This window comes from Lissotriton helveticus, chromosome 4_1 (assembly GCF_964261635.1).
Source record: "Lissotriton helveticus chromosome 4_1, aLisHel1.1, whole genome shotgun sequence".
Taxonomy (NCBI): Eukaryota; Metazoa; Chordata; class Amphibia; order Caudata; family Salamandridae; genus Lissotriton; species Lissotriton helveticus.
The window spans coordinates 466,227,686-466,250,224 of NC_136063.1; the positions used below are offsets into that span (position 1 = coordinate 466,227,686).

The 22,539-nt window shown below is 46.6% G+C and overlaps 1 protein-coding gene across 5 annotated transcripts in view; it reads left to right on the forward strand.

The window, feature by feature from the left end:
• The window catches only part of C4_1H8orf88 (chromosome 4_1 C8orf88 homolog), an 847,684-nt gene that overhangs the window by 274,150 nt on the left and 550,995 nt on the right, over window positions 1-22,539 (forward strand). The window lies entirely within an intron of this gene.

Below are 22,539 nucleotides of genomic sequence, written 5' to 3' on the forward strand. Positions count from 1 at the left end.
ATCGATGTCTTGGGCCTCAAGTGCTGCCTCGCCACAGAACTGGCAGTTAGTAAGACCAAGCGGAGACCAGACCCGTGCAGCGGTGGCCAGGCATTGCGGCTTATGGTGGCAGATGAAGTAGGGTTCAGGAGCCCTTTTAGAGTGCGAGCACCATCTTGACACCCCAAACCACGCATTCGGCAGTTGTTGCTATGTCAGGGAAACACTGTTTCTTGTGTCATCTGCCACCATACCTGGGGGTTTGTTCTGAATCATGTACGCTTTCCTGTCCCTAAGAATTTTCCTGTTGAAATTTAATTAATTTAACTCGCTCTATATAACAAATGTAGCCTCTTTGCATGCACAATTATGAGTGTCTTGCTTGTGCCAAGGCTTGTTTCCCCCCCTTGTTTTTGCCAAGGCTTGTTTATTTTTCCCCAGGCTAGTGTTTGTACGTGTGCCTGGATGTCAACTGCTGTTGTTGACACGTTTTCAGGCAGCAGTGAGGTTTGGGGGGTGTTGTGGGCGTGGGAGGAAGAAGAGAAAACCTTCAGCTGGAACAGAGTCAGTCCTCCAGGAGCAGTGTTGCCAGTGAGATGAGATCGGGAAATAAGCCAAGCACCGGCATATGCAAGGCTTTCCCTAATTATAGGCTGCATAGCATGAGGCCTACCATGACCACCACACCCCCCAAGCCTGACAGCTGCCTGAAAATGTGTGAATGATGGCAGTTGACATCCAGGCACATGCACAAACACAAGTCTGGGCAAAAAGAAACAAGCCTTGGCAAAAACAAGACACTCATACTTGTGCATGCAAATAGGATACATTTTTTTTATAGCACAGGGTAAATTAGTTATATTGCAACAGGAGCATTCTTAAGGACAGGAACGTTTACATAATTCAGAACAAACCCCCAGGGATGGTGGCAGATGACACAAGAAGTAGACCAGGGTCGGGTTTCCCTGACAGTTCCCCCCACCAAAGGCCCTCTTAGAGGTCGTGGTTTAGATGGACAATGAAGATGGAACTGACTGACAAGGCGAGGGGCATGAACAACAGAAGCGGGTTCTTAAGAATTGCCCTTTGGACCATACCCCTTCCAGGCCAATACGTAATGTAACACTCATTGTATCCGTTTGGACTTGAGAATCCTGTCCACTTCAACTTCCCAATGATCATTCACTTGAATAGGAGATGGAGGAAGGGGCAGATCTAGAGTCTGGGGACTAAGGACGGAGAAGGGATACGTGAAATACGGTGTGTACCTTATATTCCATGGGTAGAGCAAGTTCCAATGTCATGGGATTTATGATTCTTGTAATGGAAAATGGGCCAATAAAGCGTGGAGTTTTTTTTTCGGATCCTGCAGTTTTAGGTTTTTAGTGAATAACCACACCTGGTCTCCTACCTGATAATCAGGGGCTGGTTTCCTGTGTTTGTCTGCTTGTGTTTTAACTTTCTCTGGTACTGTGTTATGCTTGTTGGATATGTCGCAAGTGAGAATGGTGTTCTACCACCGAAGGGAGTTTACTTGTGACATTTGTTTTCAAGACTGGCAGCATTCTTGGATGGTAACCAAATAAACATTAAAAAGGAGGGATTCCTGTAGCTGAGTGTATACTGTTGTTATATGCAAACTCGACAAATGGCAAGGCTTCCTCCCATGTCGATGTCCATGTGAACATTAGACAGCGTAGGATCTGTTCCACAGACTGATTGGCGTGTTCGGTTTGACCATCACTCTGAGTATGATATGCCAAGGATAAACAAAATGTCTACTCCTAAGGAGAAACCTAACCCCTGCCAAAACGTGATACAAAATGGGGCTCACGGCAGAAACAGTGGTGGAAGGCAACCTGTGGAACCGAATGATATGTTGTATGAATAAATTCACTAGTGCACTGGCTGCAGGAATTCTTAATGGATTAAAATGTGCCATTTTAGTCAAGTAATCAACGATGACCCAAATTACTGTGTATCTGTGTGATTCTGGGAGGTCACTGATAAAATCCATGCCTAAATTACTCCTTGGCATGTTTGGAACTAGTAGCGGATGTAAGAGCCCCGATGGTGCAGTGTGTGGGGTTTTTGCACGTATACACACCGCACAATCCTTGATATATTTTTTTACATCATGAGATCAAGTAGGCCACCAGAACCATCACTGACACAGCTCTAGGGTTTTCTCTTCCACCAGGCGACCTGCAAGAACTGAATCGTGGCTCCAATGCAGCAGTGCTTTGTAATACCTGGGTGGGTATGTACAGCTGTTCAACATGGTATATAAGACCAAGTCATTCCAGAACTCCTAGAGGGCACTCTTTTGTGTTGTTTAGTTGTAATAGTTTCTCACAAAACCCCCATCTGGAGCAGGGAGCTATTTTTATTTCTGCTGGTATGATTGGTTGAAGCAGATGAGAATCCCCCTCAGAGGCAGTGTACCCTAACCATGAGAGTGTATCTGCTTTCTGTTGAGTTGTGCTAGGTCAAGATGTAATGACAAAATCAAATTTGTTAAAAAAAACAATAACCATCACAGTTGGCGAGGTGTTAGGGCCTTCACATTCTGAAAAAATGTAAGGTTTCTGTGATCAATATGAATGGTCACCCTATGTTTTGTACCCAACAGGTAGTGGCGCCGTTCTTGAAAACAGAGTTTTATAGGGAGTTACTCCCTTTCCGCCACCGTGTACTTCTGTCCTGCTGTTAGCAGTTTCTTGGAGAAGTAAGCAACTGGATGAAAGCGTCCTGTATCTGGATCCCGCTGTGACAGAACACCACCCACTGCTATTTGCGAGGCATCCTCTTAAAAAAAAAAATGGTTGAGATGGATCTGCGTGGGGGAGGAGTGGGGCATTGGTAAAAAATTTATTAGTTGTTGAAAGGAGGCTTCTGCCTGTACATCACATATAAAAGGATCTCCCCTTTTTTAGGAGATGTGTGATGGATACTACAATGGTAGAGAATTGCGGAATGAATCGCCAATAAAAATGTGCGAAGCCTAGAAATTGTTGTTTCTCCTTGACGGAGTGTGGGGCCTTACAAACCTGAATGGCCTGCACCTTGAAGTTATCCATCGAGATGCCCTCCGGTGAAATGACATACCCGAGAAAATCAGTGGTCTGAACATGGAAGATTCATTTTTCTGCTTTAGCAAAGAGTTGGTTCTCACTTAATTTCTGCAACACTGCTCGTACATGTTCTATGTGTTCTTCAACAGGGGATGAATATATTAAAACATCGTCGATATATACTATCATGCAGACATTGAGTAATTGCTGCAGCACTTAATTAATAAAACATTGGATGGTTGCCTTGCCATTACACAGAGCCCAAATGTGGTCGTAAATGGCATCTTCCATTTGTCTCCTTTCATGACCCGGATGAGATGGTATGCACCCGCAGGTCGAGTTTCGTATAAATGGTGGAATTACTCGCTTGATCCAGGAGTACTGAAATCAGTGGAAGAGGTTACCTGTTTTTTATCGTATCTTTGTTGACCGCGCGATAGTCAATACAAGGGCAAAGTTCAAAATTTTTTGGGGACGAAAAATTGTGGCGATGATACGGGAGAGGTAGAATGTCTAATAAACCCCTTAGCCAGTAAATCATCAAGATATTAGAGAAGATGTTTTGTCTCTTTTTCAGGTAACGCATACACCGTGCTACAAGGCATTGCGGCTCCTGGTACTAAATCTATGCGGCAGTTGTATTCCCTATGCGGTGGCAACTTAGCCTGCTGCTCAATAAAGGCGTTGTGAAAATCACAGTACAGGGCGGGAAGCTCGAATGAATGTACTTCAGAAACATTGGTGACTGCACAATGTAGCGGAATGTGTATATGAATTTTTTCCTGATAACATGCTTGCGTGCAGTAATTGGAGTTTAATGTCACAGTTCTAGTGACACAATCAATAGTCTGGTTGTGCAGTTGTAGCCATGGGATGTCCAATATTGCTCCAAAACTGGGGTGTCCATTAGATCGGAATTAATTTCCTCTGTGTAGAGATTTGCACCAATAATCATCAAGGGACCTGTGGTGAACTATCAACTTGGACGATAAGGCAGAGCCATCCGCGGCTCGCACAGGTTCAGGAGTTTTTCAAATCATAGGGAACCCTAGGGTCCTAGCTAAACTAAACTAAGATCCAGGAAATTTCCTGTGACTCGAGAATCGAAGAATATTGAGAGAATCTTACGTGCCTGGGGTGGGAGTCACAATGAGAGTAAGATGGCTGGGTACGGGTGTCATAGAGTGAGCCAATAGATGAGAGACCATACTAGTAGCAGAGCTCGATAAAGTGGTCTTGAGCTGTTCAGTTTTCCTACGGTTCCACTGCATTGGTATCTACAACAACCCCTATGGTCTTCTTAGGAGGAGTAGGCTTACTAGAACATTGTCTGGCAAAGTGTCCAGCTTTACCACAGTACAAACAGAGATGCAGACAACGTCTAAGCTCCTTTTCTTCTTTTGATAAGGGCCCACATACACCACCAATTTGCATTGGTTCTGTAGTGTCATGAACAGGAGCTGCATTCTCCATCTTATCTGATTTTAGCATCAGCAGACGTAGCTCGCCTCTCGAAATTTCTCCTTTCCGTTCCCCCCTGACGATTGTCTAATCAGGCCACTAGATTTATGAATTCTGAGCTCTCGCTCAGAGGATCAACTATCCGAGCCGATACATCCTTGAAATCATCCCGAAGGCCGCGATAGAAAAGAGAGGCCATGCAGATTCGACAGCAAGTGGTAATATATTTTAACAGGTCTTTATTGCAGACTCAGCAATTTGTTCTCGCTGGTCTGGCCAAATAGGTGTTTAGCAAATACCTTTTCCATTTCTTCCTTAAACCCGTCAAAATCATTGAGAAGAGGGTCATTCCTTTCCACTAAAGGTATGGACCAATTTGCAGCATTGCCACCCAAGTAGGAGATAATGAAGGCAACCTTGACTGCATCATTGGAAAACTCAGTGGGGCGACACAAAAACCGTAGGGTACATTATGTCATAAATGCTTTGAACTTGGTGCTGTCACCAAAAACTGTTCCTGGGAGGCTAAAGAGATTTGTGTGGGAATGGTAACATGGACCTGCATGGGTTGGGATGCTGTGTGTGTGGTGGGAAACTAAAATCTGGGGGGTTTCATGAGTGGTACTTTCTGTTTTGGTTTCGTTCCTTCCCATGGATTAGCTCTGGGCTTATACCATTGCAACTCCAATCTCAATTCTTGATTCTCTGCTCGAAGCGAGGACACCTCCTGCTGTAAACCAGCCAAACACCCAGTTAACTCGGACAGGGAAGACTGTCGGTATGTCTCTGTGCAGACTGTGCAAAGGCACCCTGGGACCCCTTGTGGCTCCATCTCGCGGGCAGCCCTTACTTTTGTGGCTTGCTTAATGTGTGATTGTAACACATCCACTCATCTGGCATCTGCAGGAGCAATGATGAGCCCCCAGTCCTCCTGGAACACTTCTCAACTTCACCAAGTGACACACAATGCATGTTGGCAGATGTTCAAAAAGGGAAGGGGAAGTGGATTGAGAGAAAAAGAGAAATCACTGCTATCCGCACAGCCTGGTCCAGCCTGGTGCCCAATATTGAGTCTTATGAGGAAGCGACATAGTTGTTACGTTGCTTTTGTAACTCTAAGGAGGAAGAGAAGGAGCTATGAGCACAAGGTACACCTCTGAAACACCCACACGTTACTCTATCCAAACACTTAGTGTGTGGATAGAGTAATGTGTGGGTGTTTCAGAGGAGTAACGTCTATAGGAGTCACTCATTTCTGAGCCAGGAGAAAGGTCACACTGTTGCTATATGTTGTAAGTATGGATATCATCTGTAAGCTATTCATCAGGGATACATCTGTCCTTGGCGACCTAATAACACAGTTATACATTGAGTGCCAGTTACACAAGTACAATATTAATCACTGAATCTGCATGGCAGACATGAGTTGGCTGTTGTAAATGTGGCTTATTCAACTCAATAGTAGTGAGTGTCAGGGGAGGGGAAACCTGTATGCCCCAATGTCTATATGCCATTTTAGCTTCATCACGCAAACCTAAAAAAAATATCAACTCCCAACTTCTTGTTTCAGTGCATGAACAACATCTACCGCCAAGTGGTGTGTGTAAACAACGGTTCCTCCTGATTGTGTCCTGGCCACCAATATGTCTAGTTTAAAATATCTTAACCAAGTAGAGCATCGAGCTTCTCAAATGTACATTATAGGTTCAGGTCAGTGATGCCTTGCAGTTCAAACACACACACACACACACACACACCATACAGTCCCTGAGTTGTAGTCTTTTGTGCAGTTTAATTGCTTGCCATCTAAGATCATCCTCTGTGTGTTCTTCTATGTAGTGTTTGAACATTAAATATTTCTTAGTTGTATCTCAGATAGTTGCAAAATGAGTTTTGTGGGTTGCATTTATTTCTCCTATTAGTCTCTTTGGTTATACAAATACTCTCCATGCCTGCGTTCCGGGGTATGTTTGTGTAGCGAGACCCTACATCAAGGGTAACTTGGAAGTGTTATTAGTGGTCAAAGCAGGCACCCTGTGTTAGAATGTGGGTTTCTGGTGGGCAGAGGTACCACAATCCTATCCTAGTCCTGCTAAGTGACAAACCCCTGCTAAATTAAACTGTGCTCACCCTCTGGTCGATTGGCTCAGAGCTGATAGGCTCAACTTAAGGCACAATGTGTAAAGTATTTGTGCAACACTTTAAGCAGTAAAGCAGTGAAAACACCACATGAAGAGATTCCACTCCAGGTTAGAAAAATAGAACTTAATTTACTAAATAAAGCAAGACTGAAACAACAAAAATCCAATTAGTAGAACTTGAGATATGAACTTTTAAAGAATAAACTGTAAAATAGCGCGTAGAAGCAATATGTGCTTGTCTGGGATATCTGGTCGCTCTGGACCTGGATAAAGTCAAACGTTTAGGCCAACCGCAATGGAACGCACGTGCACACGACCTCTGAGACGAGCCAATAATCAAAACGGGACCATGTCCCATGTTCAGAGGATATAAAGGTGCTTTCCTGTACCCCAGGATGTTGCAGGCGCCAGACGTCATGTATGTTCCCCGCCTCCACTAGGCCTAGAAGGACCTCTGTGGCCTGCTTATGTCGTGCTGTCCCTCTTCCCAGTCTATCCATGGACACAGCCAAGCAAGTATTAAAGTCCCCTCCCCAGAGGATTTCCACAGGGGGAAACCGAGAGATGCTGCGCCAAACATCCACAAAGAAGGACAGATCATCAATATTCGGTCCGTATACATTAGCCAGTAACACATTCACTCCGCCCAGCCTACCCTGGACCAGCGCCACCTGACCCTGCTCATCTGTTTCAGAGCGAGTGTCAGAGAATGGAACCCCTTTCTTGACTAGGATCATCACCCCCGTGAGTAGGTGGAGTAAGAGGAAGCTATCTTGACCCCCCCCCGCCCAACGCGCACCCACATTTTTCTCGGAGGCCTTGGTGAGATGAGTCTCTTGTAAAAAGGCTATTTGAACATCCAACCGGTCGAGGTATGCCATCACAGACCGGATTTTCTTGGGGGTCTTTAATGCGCATTCCAAGTCAGGAATGTTACTTTACCACTCATTCAGGCTGCTCAACCATGAAATAAAATAGATTGCATCAACAGTATCATAATGCAAGAAGGATTCAGTTATACTATACAAGAATAGTGCCAAACTTCCCACTCCCAACCCTCCCTGCCAACCCCTACCCACTTCAGTGAACCCAACATACTAAAGCCATCCCCTCCCTGTCTAAACCAACCCCAACAATAACAAGAAAAAGAAATATGCACGTGGGGTACTCCCGTTTAGGGAGCGCCAGAGAACCAAGGTGGTCAATTTTTATTCAAATTTAATTGTTTTTTGTTTTTATGTATATGTTTTTGTTCAATGGAATATCTCTTATAGAATGTTAGAAAATGATGAACTTTCCTTGCTGCACTTTATGAATTGTTTTTAGCAGATAGCATTTGCAATAATCCCGAGAAGAACATTGTGAGATATTGTATTGGGAAATTGTGTTTTTATTAGAGCAAATAGCTCCAGTCTGATTTTAAAGGTTTTATGAAATATTGAGAATTAAATAAATAAACATTTATACTTTTGATTGTTTGGCCAAAGTGTGTTTGTGTGGCGGTGTAAGACCTAGTGGTAATAAGCATTTACAGGGGTGGTATGATCATTTCCCAAAGGGATTAATTTTCAAGACTGTAGTTTTACTTTCCAATACAGGATCTCAGGCATAAGTAGGGAAGTGTCTGCGGTGTCCGCTATCCTCCTTGCCGCACCCCTTGCGAAATTGCTGTGCTGGACAATAGCGCAAGCATGCTGGGCCCCAAGGTCAGCCTCTCATATTGTCAAATGCAGCAAGTGGAGCACATTGCCCTGTTGTAGGGAAAGAATTCAGCCCCAGGAACTGCTGCTTACAGGGAGAGCGTCCTTGCTCCCGGGCCGCTGCCCCTTGCGCGGACGATAATCTTTGCTGCGGCTCGCAGGCCGCGGCCCTCCGCTAGGCCCACACCCGCCACCCAGAGCCAGGCCGCCCCCCACTCACTGCACCCTGATATCGACGCGATGTCTTATGTCCGGGGGCAGCTGTAGAGGATGTTTCTAGGGGCGCCTCCTGGCAGTCTCCACACGCTGTCACACCACTGCTGTCTGCCACACGGGAGCGCAGATGGTTCTGGCCACAGCGTCTCTACAGCACCACTCAGCTGATGGCGGGGATCCGATACACGCACAGGCAGCCCTTGGGTCACGGGAAAAGTTGCCCAGCGCCCAGCAGGTACCACAATAAAGCCGGCCTCACAGCCCAGGCGCATAGCGGAAAGAGGTTGCCTCTAGGCAATGGCGGCTGCCATGTTGCGGTGCCGCAGCTGGATTCTCGTCCGCTATTATCTGCCCACAGCAGTGGCTCCGGCGATAGTCTGCACCACCACTACGTTCCTGAGCGTCTCAGCGGGCAGGGCAGCTATGTTGCATACAGGGGTGCAGCGATTTAATGGCTAATATTTGGCGGATTGGGTATCAGCCATGCAGAGCAGCACTACGGCACCGCCATCTTGCCGTGCGCCCTCTAGCATCCCCCCATCTATCTTGATGCTGGTTTGCACGAACGTCAAAGAAGATTCAGGTTGAAGCCGAGATTGCTTCAACAGAGGGAGATGCATCAGTTTTACCCCATGCTAAGGCGTCTGTGCGTCGATTCCGAGAGCAATGCGCTTAGTCCCACTTGCGATACGTTGGTTCTGCTCTGCAGCAGACGATGCCTCAGTTCTCAGGGCCTGGCGCTGTTTCCAATGGCGATTCGCCGGGTCCTCTCCACATAAATTTGAGGATGCACTGGTTCCGATCCACACAAAGGCAAAGATGCGCTGGTTCTGATCACTGTAATGGCAAACATGCACCGGTCCTGAGGAAGATGCATGGGTTGGGTGAAGTAGCATCTTTGGGCTCCCTTCCAAGGATCCAGACCTGGAATGGTGCCACTTTGCAGGGATACTCACATATGGCAGAGTCCAGATGCAGATTATTTGGAAGACTTTTATGTCCCTGAGACTTTAATCAGGAATCAATCTGTTATTTCAGACTTCGATATTATATGAAACGTACATGTTCAGATTTTCTAACAAGCTCATATGCATCTAGACTGAGGGTCTGATTTAGAGATTAACTTGACACATATCCCGTCTGCCGTATTACAAGTGCATTATATCAAATGACACATTTAATACTGCAGACAGGATATCTATCAACTCGCCCTCCCTCTTGATCTGCCTCTTTGTGTGCCACTGTCGCCTAAAATGGTTGTGGGGTAGGGAAAAATATGCATGTAGAACCAGAGGTGCTTTTACCAGGTTGTTCTTGATTCTCTGAGCTAATGGAAAAGTCTGAAATTGCTGCTGTTTTTTTATAACATTCTAGCGCTATCGCCTACATTTTAGATATCTTTATTGTATGGAGTATAGAAAATCACTCCTCAGGTGTGAGTCTACTATCTCCTTGTTATACCAGACTGTATCTTTCTGAACCTTGTCTAATTTATGCCAAGATTTATAAACTGAAAAATATCTATTGTTTTCTTTAGGTTTTCCATAGCTGTTTTGGCATGTGTTTTATTGCATTACTATTTCAGTCTCTCTATTCAAGTTTTTCAGTCCGTTGCAACAATATTTACATGGCAAACATGTCATGATTTATTTAATGCATGAATACGGAATAAGCACCAGTACTGTTTGCCGACTGTGGATACTTGAGGTTTTTTACACTGAGTGGTAGTATAAGTGAGACCTGGCATAGCATGCAGTGAAGTCGCTGCTGATTTTATTCTCACATGTGCTTGCACAACCCAATTTTCTATGCTTTAGGTGAGTGCTATATTTCTGTAGCACAATCCTAGCCAAAAGGCAACGGAGCGCTATACATGGTCACAAAGACGAGCCTACATTCATCAAGTTAGAGGATTGGAAGCTAGGTTGTGGGCAGTTAATACACTGTGATGTAGTGTTATTTAAAAAGGCAATTCTTCAGCTCTTTCCTCGATAGAGCAGCCTTTGGGCAGTCCTGATGGTCTCAGGGGTGGCGGGCAGCATAATATCAGGATGGGCACCCGCCACCCCATTAATTATTTAAAAAAAATCCCCGCATCCAGTGGGCTTTTACCCTCTCTTGAGAGGCAGAAAGACTTCTAGGCCCGTTCTGGAGTGGGGGCATGGCCTGTTGCCCAGGTTGGCTGTGGGCTGCCCCATGCCTACTTTGTTTTATAATCTCTTTCCCTGATGTACAGTGGGCCACAAAAAGACTGTATCAACCCTTTTGAGGTGGGAGCTTTTCGAGACCGATTGGGGCTTATCCCCATCTTCCCCAGGAGACAGAAGCACTAGAGGCATGGCTAGATGTCTGGGAGGGCAACCTCCACGACCTTAATTTTAGTTTTGATCCCTGTAGCCTGGTGGGTGTAGGCAGAAAGAGTGGTTTGCCCCTTTAGGAATAAGGGCAGTTTATGAAGCCAGGGTGGCTTTGGACATGGTAGTATTGTAGTCTTTTACCCTGGTGTCGACTGAGCTTTCTGCCCCTCACAGAGGAACCATCCTATTCCTCCCACCGCCCCCATCTTTCCCCATTGGCCCAGCCTTGGGGAGCAAATAAATTGTCCCAATGCCAGGATGAGCTTCCGTCTCCCCTTTTTGCCTGGTGTTTAGTGGCCTTATTGCATATAACCTCAATCTGCTCCCAAAGGAAAATCATACTATTAGGCCTGGGTGGACTACTGACCATTTTTCTCTTGTTGATAGTGGGCTTTCGGGGGAAGACTGGGTAAAAACCCACTTTATATCCTCAAATAGAACAGAAAGGCAGGAGTGGGGGGACAGTTTTGTAATCTATCCTTTGTCCCTGATGTCTGGTGGACTTCTGATTGGGGACATGCCCCCATCTGGGCCGGTCTGGGCTGGGGCAATGGCTGGGCAGGCCACAGCCACCCTTCCCTTTATGGGCAATTTTTGCCTGGTGGCTATTAAGAACGGTTTAGGGAAAATATATGTCTCCTATTTGCCCTGAAGGGCCAAAAAGACTGTATTACCCATTTGGTGTTGGAGGCCTTGACCAATGCCAAGATGGGCCTCCCTTGCTCCCTTTTATTTTTTGGCATGGCGTCTAGTGAACGTTTTGCCCCAGTTGGGGGTGGGATGATTGATTTTCAAACACCACCATCCAGTGGTGCAAAGTGACTGTCCCTTTTCATCTAGGTGGATGGGGGCCCATGCCCGAGGAGCTACTCCCCCACTTTTGTGCCTTATGGCTGGATGACTGCTTGGATCACGCACAAGGGTGCATTTTGCAAATCTCAGGGTATACAAGATCTCAAGTGGTTAATGCACATAATTCAGAAATCTGTGTACAATTACTGGCCACACATTTTGATCATCATAAGTAACGTAGGTTAGTGTACATGCTGTAGAGTACTGCAAGTAAGCTGCATTTTATAGGTTTAGATACTAGTAAAATGTATCATTGCGTTAATTCTTGCAGTGATTCCTGTGCAACCTGTAGATCGCAGCTTCCAATCCTGGTAAAATTGCCTTGTGTATAATGTGCCTACTGCAGGCATATGCATTGAATCTAACTTGATGGTTTAATGTCTGTCTTTTCTTCTGTTTGGTTAATAAAATGAGTACTGCATAATAATGTGCGTTCAATAGACCTGTTATTTTCCTTGGCAATCTGAAGCATTTGCTGCAGCTAGTTCTAGAACTTTGATCGTAAAGGTTTTCTTCACCTTTAATTTGTTTGTTTCTTTTTAGAAAGCTTGATACCATAATAGGCATTCATTTACCCTGACTCGGGTAGGTCGCTCCCCCATGCCACACATCACCACCTGTGTGACTGTGTCCCCTTACTCTGCTCTGCTTAACTTAGGCTCCTCAGCCTGAGTTGTGTGCCTCTGTTATTACATTGCTGATTCTGTTGTTTTGTTTTTGTGCCGTTTGTTTTCTTTTCTCTGTGCCCTGTGTTAACGCCTGTTTTCCTGCTGCTGCGTTCCCTGCGGGCCCGCCCCCCTGCTTGCCCATTCGTTCCCAGCTCCCGCCTCCCGCCTCCCAGCTGCTCCTCCCTCCCACCTCCCCTCATAATGGTGGCCGCTGCGCGGTGAAGGAGAGCGACCCTTGACCCTGACTCGGGTAGGTCGCTCCCCCACGCCGCACAGCAGCACCTGTGTGACTGTGTCCTCCTGCTCTGCTCGGCTAAGGCTCCTCAGCCCGAGTTGTCTCTGTTATTACATTGCTGATTCTGTTGTCTATGTGCCTCTGGTATTACATTGCTGTTTCTGTTCTGTTTTTGTACCTTTTGTTTTCTTTTCTCCGTGCCCCATGTTCACGCCCGTTTTCCAGCCGCTGCATCCCCACCCCCTGCTTGTCCATTCGTTCCCCGTTCCCGCCTCCCAGCTGCTCCTCCCTCCCACCTCCCCTCATAATGGTGGCCGCTGCGCGGTGAGGAGAGCGACCCTTGACCCTAACTTGTGTAGGTCGCTCCTCCACACCGCACAGCACCACCTGTGTGACCATGTCTCTCTGCTCTCCTCGGCTTAGGCTCCTCAGCCTGAGTTGTGTGCCTCTGTTATTACATTGCTGATTCTGTAGTTCTGTTTTTGTACCTTTTCTTTTTCTTTTCTCCGTGGCCCGTGTTCCCGCTGCTGCATCCCCGCCCCCCTGCTTGCCCATTCATTCCCTTCTCCTCCCTCCCACCCTTCCCTAATAATGGCGGCCGCTGTCGCACCTTAGGCAAGCCCGTCTGCGCCTGGACCGCGCCCAGCGTTAGACCCCCTGTTCCCCGCGAACGCCACACCGACCGCCGCCACTACACTGCCAGCACCCTCCTCACACAACACCGAACGACCGCACACCTGCTTCCTGGCCGCCGGAATCACACCAAAGGACCCTTCTCCTGCCGGAGCTGCAGCTTCACCAGCCTCCGAGCCACCAAACCGCCCACCGCGACACAACACAACCACCTCAGATGCATACTACTGAACACCCGCTTCACGCAAACACGCCATTGAACTCTGGGACCTGCTTGACACATCCTCCCCGGACGTCGCCTTCCTGACAGAGAACTCGATGAACGCCTCCCATCCCGGGCAGCTAAAAGATTACGCGCAGGGACCGCCCCAACAGAGTAGGGGGTGGAATCGCCATTGTCCACAAGAACACCCTCAGGGTCTCGACCAGCACCGACGACACCCTCAACACCACACTTCCAGATCCACACTGACCCCAACACCACCCTCCGAGGAACTCTCGTTCTACAGACCACCCAGACCCCAGCCTCAGTTCAGCGACTCCATCGCCGACTTATGTCAGCACGCACGCCCTTGTCTCCACAGACTACATGCTCTTCGGCGACCTGAACTTCCACCTCGCGAACAACACCAACTCCACCACACTGACTGACAACCTCGCCAACCTCGGACTCATACAGCTCATCATAGCACCCACCCACTCCGCCGGCTACATGCTTGACCCCATCTTCTCAGCAAGCTCCCACGTCATCTTCAACCACACCACCTAACTCCATTGGACCGACCATCGCTGCATCCACTTCACCTTCTGGAAACACACCACCGCACTCAACAGATTCCCCGCCGCAGCTGGAGCAAAGTCACCGAAGACCAGCTAAACACCACCCTCGCCCGAAGCCCACCCGCCGACTCTGACACCGCCGCCTGCAACTTCAGGCGATGGATCGACGACTGTGCCAATACTCTCGCCTCGATCAAGAAACCCTCCTACAGACGCACCAACAAGAAAGCCAGCTGGTTCACCGCGGACCTCCAGGCCTCCAAGCAAACCTGCCGAAAACTAGAAAAGAAATGGCACCGCGAACAGACACCGGACAGATACGCAGCCCCCAAGAACACCATCAGCAGACACCATCACCTCATCAGATCCGCCAAAAGGGCCTCTTTTAAGGACTGCCTCGACAACAACGTGCACAACAGCAAAGAGCTCTTCAACATCATGAAGGAACTCTCCAACCCCAGCTCCAACACCAACGGCATCCCACCATCGCATGAACTGTGCGTCTCCCTTGCCACCTTCTTCTATCGCAAGATCGCAGACATCCACGACAGCTTCAACAACTGGACCGCCCCGACAGCCACCGACACCTTAAAACCCACGGCCGCCACCAGCATCGATCCCCTGCTCACCTGGACCAACATAAACGACGACGACACCATCAAAATTATGAACACCATCCACTTCAACTCTCTGTCAGACCCATGCCCACACCACATCTTCAACAATGCTAGCGCCACCATCGCACCCCATCTCTGCAAGGTCATCAACATCTCCTACGAGAACGCGGCCTTCCCGGAGAGCTGGAAGCACGCAGAGATCAACACCTTACTCAAGAAACCCAAGGCGGATCCTAAGGACCTCAAGAACTTCCGGCCCATCTCCCTGCTCCCGTTCCCGGCGAACGTCATCGAGAAGACTGTCAACGGACAATTGACTCGCTACCTCGAGGAGAACAACATCCTGGACCCGTCCCAGATCGGGTTTCCGCAGCAACCACAGTACCAAAACTGTCCTCATTGCTGCCACCGCTGATATGAGGGCCTTGCTGGACGACGGCGAAACCCTGGCCCTCATCCTCTTGGACCTATCAGCCGCCTTGGACACTGTCTGTCACCGCACCCTACCTACACGCCTCTACAATGCAGGGATCCGAGAGCAGGCTCTGGAATGGACCACCTCCTTACTCTCCGGCAGAACCCAGAGCGTCCGTCTACCCCCTTTCCGGTCCGTAGCCTCCGAGATTATCTGCAGCGTACCCCAAGGATCATCCCTAAGCCAGACATTGTTCAACGTCTACATGGCACCGCTCACCCCCGTCACCCAACTGCACTACCTCAACATCATCTCTTCCGCCGACGACACCCAGCTGATTCTCTCTCTCACCAAGGACGCCGAGTGGATGAAGAACAGCCGACTGAAGCTGAACTCGGACAAGACGGAGGTCCTCATCCTCTGCTCCAACCCCTCAGCCTGGGACGACTCCGGGTGGCCGACCGCACTGGGAGCAGCACCGACACCCACCGACCACGCACGCAACCTGGGGTTCATCCTGGACTCAACACTCTCCATGACCAAGCAATTCAATGCCGTCTCATCCTCCTACTTCAACACCCTCCGCATAGGTGAATCCCCACCGGAAAAAGAAGAACTGTCACCCAGGCCCTCGTCCGCAGCAGGCTGGACTACGGAAATGCCCTCTACGCAGGAGCCTCGGCCAAACTCCTGAAACTACTTCAACGCATATAGAACACCTCTGCATGCCTGATCCTCGACATCCCTCGCCAGAGCCTCATTACACCCCACCTGAGAGACCTGCACTGGCTTCCTGTCAACAAGAGAATCACCTTCAAGCGCCTCACCAATGCACACAAGGCACTCCACAACACCGGACTGGCATACCTCAACAGACGACTCACCTTCTACACCCCGAATTGCCAGAGCCACTCCGCCGACCTTGCCACTGTCCCCCGCATCCGAAGAGCGACCACCGGTGGCAGATCGGTCTCCCATCTTGCCGCCAAGACCTGGAACACCCTCCCCATCCTCCTACGGCATACTCAGGACCTACTAACCTTCAGGAGGCTACTCAAGACCTGGCTATTTGAGCTGTAGCAGCCACCCCCGTGTTTTGAGACCCTCTTGCGCTTTACAAATGTTCTGATTTAAGTTGTGAAGTGACATGTCAGAGAGTATAATTGTTCCTCCTTATAGTTTGCTAGCCTGGGAGACTAATGTGTGGTGGTGTCCAGCTGGGCTACCCTTGACTATTACACTAAATCTAGCCTAGGGCGCAACTCTAACAAGAAGGAATTATTGACTGTACTAGCACTTACCCTACTTAAGGTGGAATACAGGGTGCCTCCTGTTTGATTTTGATGATGGAGGATTATTTTTTGGGGTGGACAGGTTTCCCTTATAGGAAAAGCCCACCACCTGCTGCTATGTTACACAAATAAAATAAACCTCGCTGATGGTGTTCTTGAGGGCTCAATCCCTGGTAATGTGACACAAAGAAGTGAGGCTTAAATCAAAGGCAACCTGTAAAGTATTTAAGCAGTGCATACGCTGTGGAAAAATTCACTAAAAACTGAGAAACTCCACGTTGTCAGTTTTTGAAAAAGAGTTGTCTCCCCACATGACAAATCAGAAATTGCAGCAGCCGCAAATAGGTCCCGCTAAGGCTCTGGAGCTTTTGAGATGTTTGCGCGAAAAAGTTTCTCGGTCTGAAAACAAAAAGGAACTTTGTTGTTTTTTCAGATATGCTGGACCTTTCAGGGGAACACATCTAAAATTCATTCAGATGGTGTGGAACTGCTGGTCGGGTACATTTTGTAGATGGTCCCCTCTGATCTGGAGCAAAAACTGTCAAAGTTCCCCAAGTTTTTCTAAGTGCCGAGGTAACCACAGGAATACACTTTTAAGCTCCTCTGGTACTCTTAGGGCAGCTAGAGGCTCCCATGATGCCAGCCTAAGTTCCAGTGCAAATGATCAGCCGGGAATTGTAGGGAAATGGCCACTTTCATCTTTTTGTGTCCCTGTAGCCACACAGTAGGTCAGCCAGCTGACCCTTGAAGTCCATTTCATTGTCCTGGGTACAAGGGGGAGCGGGCATGTTCAGTCCAGCAGACCTCCTGACAGGTCAAAGACAGCAGGTCCATTACTCTTTTGTTCTTCCACAGGTCCTAAAGGTGCTCCGAAGAGGATCCTTGGGGTTGCCACATTTATGCCTAGCACTAGCTGGTGGGGAGGGAGGTGACTCCTAGGCGTTCACTAACCAATGGGGTAAAAGTTCCCTGGGGCAACCTTGTTCAGTAATTCCTGTTTCCCTTACTAAAAAGAGGCCCAAACGCCATGTGTAAGGTTGTTTTCAAAATGGTAAAATTATTCAGCAACACTAGACTTGTACTCTTGGTGTTTTGGATGTGTGAGGGAGTGCACTATGATACTCTATAGTGTCCTCCTTATATCTGATTCTAAAATCCAGTTTTAGGCAGGCCATACAAACACAGCAAACTAGGGGTTAAAAGTCTAGTAGGAAAAAGGCACGGTCCTACAGCACCCAAACAAGGGGATCCAAAAAATTGTCCTGGCATCCTGTTTACTTCCATTTAAGTGTACCAAAGTGTTGTGTGTGGTTCAAACCGGCCCATCAGGCAGGATTTACTCTGGTGTTGAAAGGATGCCCAAAGCTTCACTCTGCATATTCTGAGCTCATAGGATTCATCTCTGTCCCTTCACATCAACCTAATACATAGCTCCTGCTAGGAATGTCAGACCTCTTTAACACCATGTGTTAGGCTGGGCATTTGCTGGAAAGCTAACGCAAATTATACTCCAGCATCTTCATGCAGGGTAAAGGTAGATTTCTAAAAGTTACATTTCCCACATAGTTATTTCAAATCCAAATTTACTGTTAAATTTGATTTTTATTAAATATAAAAATAAGTCTTTGAATGTAATCTGTAGCTGGTACTGGTCAAAAGTTAAAGATTAAAGTGCGTAATCTATACTTCAACTTGTTCTATGTGCCAGCTACAGCCTTACCAGTGACTGTGTCGTTTTGGCACTAGTCACTGGGGGAAACATGCCATTTCTAATGTTACACATGTTCTACTCTTGAATTTGAAGCACCCTACCTTATGGGCAGCAATGTGTGCTTGGGAGTGACTTAGTTAATATCTAAAATGAGGTTTTCCTGCCTGTCAAAATGGTTATTTTGAAATGTTTGTGCAGCAGGTTTCAAGCTGCTGCTGTCAGACTACAGTGTGTAGGCCTGAAACCATGTTTTCCCTGCCACTGTAGTGGATGGCACAATAGGTGCTGCAGTGTACAAATCGCATTTAACCTTCAATGTCATGGGTGAACTTCTGCGTAATATACTATTGCCTTATAAGAACGTTAAAAGGTTTTAAAGCAATTTCTACGTGTTGTAGGTTTCAGAACTCATACAGTGGCCACTAGATAAGCATTGTCCCAGGGTTGAGATTACAACATTACCACCAAATGCATCCCCCAAAAAAGTGTGACTTGCAAGAACTTCCAACATTGACATTGTTAGTTGCAAAGTGATGTGTGATGCTGTGTCACTTTTGTATATTGCCAATCAGTTTATTCAGGAGCAAAGCCGACAATTAGTGTAGCCAGGCTTTGGTAATACAAAGGTGTTTCAAGGAAAAAAATTAACAAGCTTGAATAGGTCCGGGAATGTGACATAAGATGATGTAAATAGAAAAGGAGATCACAATTTGTGTACGTTAGCACTATTCATGGCTAGTTTTTTTGCCTAAATAATAAGGCGAATAGTGTGTTTCCGGAATGCGGAATTGCAAACTTTGTGACTGGTGTTGTATTAGATTCCTGCTATATTTTGTTCACACAAACATTGGTTTGTAAACTGTAACTTCTGTGCAACACTATGCAAAGCAACCATAGTAAATCAGTTGAACGCAATAATGCAAAAAACATTCAACTAGTCAACATCCTAAACACCAGAGTCATGTTTCCTTAAATATTTCATTCATTGGTCTTCCCACTATTACAAGGATTCAAATTCATATTAATTTATTTAGACAACAAGATTTCAAATACAGAAATAGTTTAAAACATAATTCAATTAAAATGTGATACAGTAAAAGAAATTATAAAGAGACACTTTCCATCATTCAATACAATTCTAAGACCATAGTGCAGATTAATGATTAACAGCCATTAACTGAGCTAAAGCTATTGCTGCATCTGTAAATTTAATTTCAAATAATTGTTTATCTTAATTTTGAAATGGAGTTCCATATTTGATTTTTTTTAATGGGCTTCAAATAAGGAAGACTAGAAGAAGTAAAAAAGAAATAAATTTTATAGGATGTGCATACAGGTACATTTCAGCTGATGAGGACTGTTAGACCCGGCACCATTGGCGTGGGTCTCCCTTCCATTTTTTGCTGTTTCCTCCTGTGTTTTTGCTATATGCATTGCTGGTCTAGATGCTTTGGGTACTGTGCCACGGCTATTTAGTGCCACAGTGCAAGTGCTCCCTATGTTAAATTGTTGTTATGGATTAGTGACTCCATGATTGGCTTATTTGGTTTACTTGTCAGACCCTAGTACAGTGCTCCCTGTGTGCCCAAAGCTTGTAAATAAAATGCTGCTGGTGGGCTTGCAGCACTGTTTGTGCCACCCTCCGGAGCAGCTTGTAACCTATGGCGCAGGCCTGACATTGCAGACCCTGTGTGCAGCCTAGTGCTGCCATGTTGACTTGGTAAGTGCACCCACTTACCAGTCCATAAACCTTCCCTTTTCTACATGTTAGCCACCCCTAAGGTAGGTCCAGGGCCAGGGTGCATTGTATGTAAGAGGTAGGACATGCCCGGATGTGTGTAGCATGTCCGGATAGTGAATAACAGCCATTTTTGTTTTTTACTAATGCAAGGCTACCTCTTCCCATAGGCCAGAATGGGCAGTTTGATTATAACATCTTATAATCCGAACTGACCCAGGGAACTAGGTAGAAATTCGAGTTTAGTATGCTTGAACTCAGAATGATAAAATACATCTTTTAGTGAAGTTGGTTTTAACATTCTCTCTTTTAAAATACCACTTTTAGAAAGTAGGTATTTTCTTGCCTAACCATCCAAGCCTGCCTCTGCTAGGTTGTGTATTCCATGTCTGGTTTGTGAGTGACGGGGGCTGGGGGTGGTTCCAGGAGACTGGGTGAGTCAGCACAAGGCTGAATGGGCCTCTCTGCATAAGGAGTGGTGGGAGGAGTAGCACCTGGGTTTGAATAGGGCTGTGCCTGCCTTCCACAATGCTGGCTCCAACTCCTGTGGTGTGTCTGATGACCCTGGCCCACACTGACAAAGAGAGAAGTTGTGCACTGGCAGAATGCACCCAGAACTGGTTTGCACTAGGTGCAGACACTCTATTAATCAAGACAACCCTTTGCTGAGAAGAAGAACCAGAGAAGCTGAAGGAGGAGACTACCCCTGTGGTGTGTGTTTGTGGGTTGGCCTGCAGTGGTTGCTTCATTGCCAAAGAAAGTAGAAGAGGACTAAGTGTGCTTTTCTTCATCTTGTAGATGATCTCCAAGGGCTTGAACGTTGGGCTTGCCTCCTGCCTGAAGTCTCAGGGATACAAGACTTCACCCCCAGCTCCCCCTTGAATTCCCTTGCTGGGAATTGAAGTGCCTGCTGTTGTTATGGACTTTCTGAGAGACTGTGTTGCTTGGTCCTGGAAGCGCGACTCAACGACGAGAAGCGTGTCGATGCCGCAGCAGTTGCCGTTGCATCGTTGAAGAAGCGTGCTGGCGCTGCTGCTGTCACCATCGCATCCAACCAACAGAAAAAATGCCAATACTGATGATTATTTACTGTCTTATGTCGACAGGAGTGCAAGGATTACAAAACAATGCACCTTTAGGCTTATCAATTGCCTTTATTACTATATCAAAAAATGAATTTGAATTGATATATACAAGCAGATCAGGGAAAAACAGCTTTAAGAACAATATACAAAAAACAAATCACATTAAATTTCTACACACAATCCCTCAAACTCACTCTATTTTACATCCATTCCACACTCACACTGCTTTCAAACACACCACACTACATGAGTCCTAAATGGCACTGAGGCTTATTTCAGTACAGTGGCCAAAGCTCATACCAAAAAAACAAGAAACAGCACAGAGTGAATATATCGCCGCTTACAGTTAGACAATAACAAAGGGTTTGGTTTGATTAACACCACAATGTTGAAAATTAATTTGCAAACAAGCCTCAAGCTTTATACAAAAACAAACAAACTTAATTGGGTTCTTTGGGAGCAAAAAAAGGGTCAATGCGTTTCAAACCCCACTGGTACGGGGTTCTCATCAGGACCAAACACCACTAAAAGGAAAGAAGAAGAAAAGAGCCATATGTCAGAGCATTGACAAGCTTTTAAATTTTAAGGAGCTTCCTGGCGCCTAGCACCCCAACCACGACTTACCTAAATCTAAAAGGGTGCCACGAGCGTGGAATTTCTATTAATTATGGTATTCAAGTAAATCTGTGAAAACAAATAAAATGAACGGAAAAAAACAAAATGAAACAGTCGTGTCTATTAGGGAAGACGATACATACAGAATGTACCACAAGGTTTATCAAGCTTACCGAATTTCTGTCGCAAAAACAGCATTTCATGAAGATGTCAATCCCAGGGCTTCCCTGAAGCTGAGAATGTACTGGACCTGTGTCAAGAAGTGGAGGGGGGGAGGGTTATTTATCCGGCATTTAAAACAGCAGCAGTGTATGAGGCAGAAAATAACGCAAAGGAAACATACCTCTATAGGTTTCACTGTCAGGGGAACTTTGCTCGCAGGGCTGTTTAACTGACGCTGCGGCTGGTAAGTTAAAAGTCCATTTGCGACCCCAAATGCGTGTTAACATTTAGAACGGGGGGGGGTTCAAAAACCGAACTTACCGGCTCGTAGATTGGTGCTTTCCCTAGCTTGATCCTCCGGCAACCATTTCCGGGAATGACGCTCTGACGAACGTGTCGCATACAAATGCGCTGGCGGGACCGATGGGAAATGTAGTTTCCTGATCGGCAACCTAGCTTATAGAAGGGAATAGTAATGCGCTGATGACGGTCAATGCTGTCTATATGGGACATGAAGTCCAAGCGTATAGCATGATGTTTATGAATTTAAAGGGAATTGAATAATTAAAATGCAATGATGGCGGGAGCGCCGTCGAATAATGACTCATTACAGGATGTGCGCGGTAGATGGTTTGGAGGACTCCCATCTGCCTATATCCAGGTTTACAAACTGAATAGTTCTGAAATTTCATTTAAACTTGAAATCGCGGTATCAAATTTCAGAATTAACATTGCTTTCCTCTGGGATAGTTTTAAATCCATGACCCCTCCTCTGGGGTCCCGATCTATTTTGGAAATTACCGTCCAG